At 51.0% G+C, this 8,088-nt stretch overlaps 1 long non-coding RNA gene across 1 annotated transcript in view; it reads left to right on the forward strand.

Annotated features, from left to right (window-relative positions):
• LOC103274721 overlaps window positions 1–1,506 on the forward strand; it is a 1,876-nt gene extending 370 nt beyond the window's left edge. The window contains exon 2 of the long non-coding RNA XR_505271.1: window positions 1,376–1,506. This is a non-coding gene — a long non-coding RNA (uncharacterized LOC103274721). The remainder of the gene's footprint in view (window positions 1–1,375) is intronic.
• The last annotated feature ends 6,582 nt before the right edge of the window (window positions 1,507–8,088 follow it).

The following is an 8,088-nucleotide window of genomic DNA, read 5'->3' on the forward strand; positions in this document are numbered from 1 at the left end:
GGGCTTGGTACGGAGGAGGCTGGGGGCCAGGACTCCCGGGTTCGTGAGGGGAGGAAGGAACTGGGGTCTGGACTCCCGGGACTGTGGGGGACTGGGGTCCTGGACTCCCGGGTTGGGGTGGGGGCGAAGAGGGACTTCCTGGACTTCCAAGGGGAGAGGTGCTGGAGTCCCGGGCCCCAGGGCCCCTGGGTGGGGGAGAGGGTCTGAGGTCTGGTTTCCCGAGTCGGGGAAGGGGGGCTTGGCTCTGGTCCATCCCGAGTGGGGATGGGGCTGGGGTCCCGGACTCCTAGGTCTGCGAGAAGCAGGCGCCGGGCACCCGGGGGGGGGGCGGCGGGCAGGATTCCCGGGTCGGGGCAGGAGGAGATGCTGGGATCAGGATTCCAGTGTTTGGGAGAAGAGAGGTTGGGATTGGGGACTGCTGGGGCCGAAGGGAGGTCTGGTTTGGGGGCTCATCCCCGGTTTGATGGTCTAAGACTTGGGGGCTTGGATTCTTGGTAGTATTGAAGGCCTCAGGAATGTCTTTCAGCTGAGGTGATTGCAGAAAATTGTTTTTAAGGATAAAAAAGTTAAACTTCTGGAGTCCAAACCCACTCCCCAGAGGCTGCCTATGCTGGGCGCGGTGTGTTGCTCCTGAGTTCTTTGACTTCACTGCAGAAAATAATTTCAGAGTTAAGTCCCATGTATAATTTAAGATAGAATTTGTTTGGGAGAATGAGACATGCTCAAGAGTGAGCATGAATCCCTTAAGAGAGGGCTCGAGCTTGCCCTTGACAAGAAGCTTTATAGACTTTTACAACCAGGAGCTAAGAGGGGTGGGCTGCAGGTGTTTGGTCACAGTTCTGATGACCATCTCTCCACTTACTAAGGTTACAAGGGCCTTTTTAATAATGAAAGTTATGGCCTCACGGGATTTGGGCTTTTTTAGAAGATCATATCTGTGTTTTGGGTAACTCCCTGTTGTTTCTGTTATTTCCTTCACTGATAGAAGCACATTCCAACCCTCAAGGTGGTCAGGTCTGCAGTGCCTGGTTGGTTGGGTGAGGGACGTGCACCCATAAGAAAGATGTCTGAATGCTTACCCTACTTTAATTTAAACTGCCTGTGAGAAACTTGTCTTTGTGTAACCTGCACTGAGTAATTTGCCTCAGTTGCCACCATTAGCAATTTGGTGTGGACTTTTTTACTTTATACACACATACCATTATGGGTAAAATGCTTTTTTCACTCTACCTTGTCCCATAAGTAGTCCCATACCAGCATATACAGAAGTATCTCATTCATTCAACAGTAGCAAGGGATTCCTTTGTGTGACTGGAACACATTGCTCAGCAGGTCCTCCTGGTCACTGGTCATTTGGGTGTTTTCTTCCTTCCAGTGAGGAGACACCTGTGAGCCTTGGGATCTGAAGAAGTATGAAGAGACCTGAACTCCTCTCTTAAGGAGATGAGAGACGTTTCTGTCACTGGTTATGGCCTCACTCCAGAATAAAAGCCAAGTCCTCATGTCCCCGGAGGCTTCTGGTGACCCACTGTTCCCTCTTATCTCTCTCTCCCTTGGCCTCCCTGGTGTTCCTGGGACCTGCCAGGTACCTTTCTACTTCAGGACCTTTGTACTTGCTGTCCTCTGCCTGAACCTCTTCCCCATTCACATGGTCGTCATCCTCACTCATGTCTCCACTCAGATGTCATTTGGCATGGAGTCCCCCCACCCCCTTGCCTCTTTTTTTTTTTTTTAAAGAAGGGGTCTCACTCTGTTGTCCATGCTGAAGTGCAGTAGCATGACCATGGCTTACCGCAGCCTCGACCTCTTAGGCTCAATTGATCTTTCTGCCTCAGCCTCCCAAGTATCTGGAACTATAGGTGTGCACCACCACACTAGCTAATTTTTTGATTTTTTTGTAGAGGGGAAGTCTCTCTATGTTGTCCAGGCTGGTCTTGAACTCTTGACCTCAAGCTATCCTCCCATCTCGGCCTCCCAAAGTGCTGGGATTATAGGTATGAGCCACCACACCAGTCACCCTGCCTCTGTTTTTGTTTTTTTTTGTTTTTGTTTTTGTTTTTGTTTTGAGTTGGAGTCTCACTCTGTTGCCCAGACTGGAGTGCAGTGGCCGCTCCCGGCCACCGCAGCCTCGACTTGCTAGGCTCCGGTGATCCTTCCGCCTCAGCCTTCCAAGTAGCCGGAATTATAGGCATGTGCTACCACGCCCGGCTGATTTTTTGATTTATTGTAGAGATGAGGTCTCGCCTGCCCAGGCGGGTCTTGAACCCACGGGCTCAGGCAATCCACTCACCTCAGCCTCACAAGGCGTGGGATTACAGGCTGAGCCACCGAGCCCGGCACCTCTGTTTTATATGATATCCAGGCCCCTTCATTTCCAGTCCCATCTCCTTTACCCTCTATTTTTTTCTTTATAGCACATAACCCTAACATATTCTCTAACGATTTGCTTATGGACATATTTTTTGCCTCCTCGCTGTAGATCCAGTGCCTGGGTACATGGTCGAAACTCCATATATGCTTCAAATGAACACATTGCCCAAATGAACACATTGCCCAGGCACAGTGGCTCACACCTGTAATCTCAGTGTTTTGGGAGGGTGAGGTGGGAAGCTTGCTTGAGTCCAGGAGTTTGAGACCAGCCTAGGCAACATAGCAAGACCTTGTCTCTAAAAAAAAAAAAAAAAATTAGCTGTGTGTGTTGGCATGTGCCTATATCCTCAGCTGCTTGGAAGGCTGAGGCGGAAGGATCCCCTGAACCCAGCAGGTCGAGGCTGTGGTGGCCATGAGTGTGCCATTGCACTCAGCCTGGGTGACAGATTGAGATTCCCACTCAAAAAAAAAAAAAAAGTCTTATTAGTATCCCTGTTTTACAGATGAGGAAACAAACCCAGATAGGTTCAACAACTTGCCTTGGATCACCGAACCGAGCCTCAACACCTGGCAGCTCAACCACTGTGTGAGAGGGAGATAGGTGGGAGCCCAGGTCCAAGGCCCTGGAGGGCAATGGCGTGACTTCGGGTTTGGGGTCAACCCTTCCCTGTTCAGCAAATGAGTCTCTGTTAGCCCCAAATCATCCTCCAAGGGCTGCCCCCCGGAACGACCTTGTGTTGGGGGACTTTGGGGAAAAGAGAGATGGAGTGGTGGTAGGAGTTCCAGGTACCGGCAGGGGCTGAACTGGGTGCAGAAGGAATTTGCCCCAAGAGGGGTAGGCTATTAAGGACTGCATGAGCAACAGATGAAGCCCAAAGGACTTGGGGAAATCAGCATTGGTTGAGCGCCATCTGTATGCCAGCGGCCGTTGGCCCAGCCTCTTCACTGACCTGTGCCTTGAGTCCCTTGCTTCTGAATCCTGGTGCCCTTCTCTACAACTCTACCCCAGAGGGCCCCAGGATGGCCCAGAGATCCATGGCAGTTCCACAGAATGTTTCCAAGGTATTGAGCTGGGTTAAAGAATATTCTGGGCAGAAATTGCAGAGTGTTTTAAAATACAGATTATTAATGTAGGTTGAAGGGACTCAAAAGCGATTGACCGAGGACAAAACCCTTGGTGGGGGGGAGGGTGGCTACAGAGCAGGGATGGCAGGCAGGTGACACAGAGCTGTAGAAGCAGGCGGTGGAGTTCATGGCCTATGTCCAGAAGGCCTGGCATGGCAGGATGTACCGGAAGTTCATGTAATTCAGATTGGACAGGCAGCCTGGGGAGAGGAGGAGGGCAGAGAGGTGAGACACAGAGGTAGCCAGGCCACCCCAATCCCAGTCCTGACCCAAGTCCAACTACCTACACCTATTTTTTTTTTTTCCTGAGTTGGGCTCTCACTCTGTCACCCAGGCTGGAGTGCCGTGCCATGATCACAGTTCACTGCAGCCTCAGCCCCCTGAGTAACGGACTAGAAGCACATGCCACCATGCCTGGTTAATTATTTTTATTTTTTATAGAGATGAGGTCTTGCTACGTTGCCCAGGCTGGTCTCGAACTCCTGGACTCAAGCGATCCTCCCACCTCGGCCTCCCAGAGTGTTGGGATTACAGGTGTGAATCACTGTGCCCAGCCCCCACACCTATTCTTAAGCTCTTCCCCAATTCCATCCAATTCCCTAACCTATCCCCAAACCCACCCCTAAACCCTCTCATCTCCATCCCCTGCACTGTCCCCAACTCATTTCCAAACTCAAACTCAACCACCCCCCATCCAGCCCCATGTGCACCCCAACCCTGTCTCCCACCTCAGTCATATCCCTCCTAGCCCTATCCACAACCCCGTCCCCATCCCCAGCTCCATCCCACACGAAACCTGTCTGCACCTCAACCCATGCCCACAGCCAACCCCATCCTTGCCCAGACCAATCATCAGGAAGAGGAAGATGCCGGTCCACGCCAGGTAGAAGCTGACCCCCAACTGGTAGGTCATGCCTTCCTGCAGGAAATTTTGGGCCTGCAGCAGGTAGAACAGGATGCCCAGGGTGATGCTGGTCCCTATACAAACACAGGTGTTAGGGTGCTGGGGATCAGGTGGAGGAGCACCCCTGCCCAGAGTCATGTGGCTGCCCGGCCCCTGCCCATTATTTCTCCACTTTCTTTACCCTCACAGCCCCTGTATCTCTGCTCACAATGGGCTCCTGACAACGTCATGCTAGGGGACTCTGGGTGTGCAGGCCTTGTTCTTCGACCAGGCAGTGATAGTGTCTGTAACCACGGGTGTTGAGGCCAACAGCAGGACTCTTTCCTGCTTCCGCCTTTCACCTTAGGGCAGCCATTCCATCACTCTGAGCCTCAGTTTCCTTGTCTGTAGAGTGGGTATCATCATAGGGCCCATCTCTTTGGGCCGTCACGAGGAGTTACTGAGATCAGCACATTTCCTGGCCTCAGTGAGCCCTCAAGGACTGAGGAAGCCCTCAAGGATTGAGTATGATCATTATTTTTGGCCTTTAATTTGGGGCTTCTGAAGCAATGGACAAAAAACTTGGGTCATTTTGGATGTACATGCGCGTGCGCGCGCGCGCACACACACACACACACACACACACACACATCTATTTATATACAATTTATGTATTTTTTGAAGGTGAAGTGTTTCACTCTGTTGCCCAGGCTGGAGTGCAGTGGCAGGATCACAGCTCGCTGCAGCCTCATCCTGGGCTCAGGCCATCCTTCACCCAGCTACTCAGGAGGCTGAGATTACAGGCACAACCACCACACCCGGCCATTTTTGTTTGTTTGTTTTTTGTAGAGATAAGGTCTTGCTATGTTGCCCAGGCTGGTCTCAAACTGGGCTCAAGCGATCCTCTCACCTCAGCCTCCCAGAGTATTAGGATTCTAGGTGTGAGCCACCATGCCTGGCCTCATTTCTAGTATTTTGAAATGACATGACTTAAAGATAATTAGTGGAAAACAAAAGACTTGGGTGTTGTTTTTTTTTTTTTCCAGGTTGTGGCATACTGGATAATGCTATCTTGTGTTATTGAAAAATAATTTCAGAAGTGAGTTGTTCTCTGTTTAATTAAAAGGGGGAATAGACTAATGATTTTCTTATAGAAAAATATCCTGTTTTAGGTGGTTTAAAACCAAGGTGTTTTCTCCACTTTACACCTTACATTTAAACAGTTAGGATGCACTACTAGACAAACTGGACAAGTACTAGTTATTGGCAAGGAAAAAGGTAGTTGAGTGCTCTCCATTTTGGGCCTTAATGTCACTTTCCAAGACAGTTTTCCTGATGCAACTGAGAGCTGTGGTCAGTTACTACAGGGACAGGAACACGATAGCCCTCATTTCTAAATTAAAATCCCCTCTTAAAGTATGATTTGGCATACAAGTGGAAAACGAAACTATTCTAATCCTAATATGGATTCGAGTTCTTTGGGTAGGGGTGGGAGGATTATCGTGGTAAGGACCTGTACAAAGTTAAACAGCCACCATCAAGTACTAACATTTTGTTTTTGTGTTGGTATCTCACTCTGTCGCCCAGGCTGGAGTGTAGTGGCAGGCTCACGGCCACCCCAGCCTCGACCTGCTGGGCTCAGGCGATCCTTCCACCACAGCCTTCAAGGTAGCTGGAACCGCAGGCACACTCCATCATGACTGGCTCATTTGTTTATTTATTTATTGTAGAGATGGGGTCTCGCCATGTTGCCCAGGCTGGAGTGCAGTGGCACACTTATGGCCACGGCAGCCTCAACCTGCTGGGGTCAGGCGATCCTTCCGCCTCAACCTTCCAACTAGCTGGGGCTATAGGCATGTGCCACCATGCCCGACTAGTGTACTGACATTTTCTAGTTCAAAACTTACTACATCTCCACGTGGTAGGAAATGGTGTCCCCTTCCTAGAGATGACAAAACTGTGGTTCGGAAAGGAGCTGCTTGAACAAAATCACAGAGCTTGTGGTGGTGAGATGAGGTTGGAATGGGAGGTGGGATGGGTGCTGGGCAGAGGTTGAAGTTTGCATGATGAGGGTCGAGAAGGAGGTGGAGGCTGATGTTGAGGACGGGGGAGGGCTATGGTTGGGGTTGGGATGGTTTGGATATGGGTAAGGACAGAGTTGGGAACGGGTTGGGTTGAGTTTGAGGTTGGAGTCTGCAGGTGACAGGCTTGAGCTGAATTGAAAACATATGTTGATGATGGTTAGGCATGGGGTTAAGCTGGGTGTGGAGATGTGCGAACAGGTTGGGGATGGTTTGGATATTGGAAAAAAGATAGAATTGGCGGCCAGGTGTGGTGGCTCACGCCTGCAATTACAGCATTTGGGGAGGCCGAGACGTGAGACTTGCTTGAGCCCTGGAGTTTGAAACCGACCTGGGCAACATGGTGAAACCTTGTCTCTACAAACATAAAAAAAGAATTCGCTGGGCACGGTGGCACACGCCTGTAGTCCCAGCTTCTAGAGAGGCTGAGACGGAAGCATCGCCTGAACCCAGGAAGTTGAGGTTGCGGTGAGCCGTGATCATGCTATGTCATTCCAGCCTGGGTGACAGAGTGAGACCCCGACACACACACACACACACACACACACACACACACACACACACAAACGAATTAGGATGGGGGTAGGGATAGGGATGGGCATGAGGGAAAGGTGTGCGGGTGAGTTTGAAATTTATTGGGGATGGGGATGGAAGCTGAAGTTGAAGCTGGGCTGGAAGTTGCTCTTTTTCACTGGAATGGGTTGGAGATTTGCAAGGAATTGGGGTTGGGACTGGGGATGGAGTTGAGGACAGGGATGGGCCTGGAGTGGCAGGGATGGGGTTGGACTTTGTGACTGGTGCTGGGGGAGCTACTTCTCGCCTTGGATCCTGGGGGAAGGATCTTGGTGCCATGCCTGTCAGGATGCTGGTAATGCAGATGGAGAAGTCCATCATGGGCAGATTGGAGCTGGTAAAGAAGGTGGTGCAGACTAGGGCTATGCAAAGGCAGACGCTTAAGAGGTTGGAGATGAAGAGGAAGCCCCAGGCTAGGTCCAGCAAGTCTAGGGGAGGGAGAGAATCAGGGACACCAAGATGCCCTGGTATGGGGAAAGGGTTACCAGTTAGCATGGGAGCATTCTCCAACCACCCCCCCCATTTCAGATCTCTTATTCTCATTTTAAGAAAATGTAAAGGGGACTCTAGAGAAGGGATATGGAGTCTGATACTTACAGCACTGAGGATATACTTCTTGGGCAGTGAGAGGCAGGGTGTGCAGGGAGGAACATCCCCAGAAAGCAAGGGCCATTCTAAGGCAATGAGGACTATCCCAGGTCCATGAGGACCATCGGGGTAGTAACAGTCTTCTTGGGGCTATAAGGACTGTTGTAGGGCAATGAGGATGGTTCTAGGGCTGTGGCGATCTTCCTGTGTCTGTGAGAACCATCCTAGGACAGTGAGGACCAATCCTAGGGCAGGGAGGATCATCCTGAAGCAGTGAGGACCATCCCAGGGCCATGAGAACAACCAAGGACAGCAAAGATCTCCCTGGGCCTGTGAGGATCGTCCTAAGACCACAAGGTCCATCCTAGGACAATGAGGACCATCCCAGGTCAAGGAGGATCATCCTAAGGCCACAAGGACCATCTGGGGCAATGTGGATCTTCCTGGGGCTGTGAGAATGTGGTTCTT

Source organism: Carlito syrichta, unplaced genomic scaffold, assembly GCF_000164805.1.
Source record: "Carlito syrichta isolate Samal-C Ts95f unplaced genomic scaffold, Tarsius_syrichta-2.0.1 Scaffold314869, whole genome shotgun sequence".
NCBI lineage: Eukaryota > Metazoa > Chordata > Mammalia > Primates > Tarsiidae > Carlito > Carlito syrichta.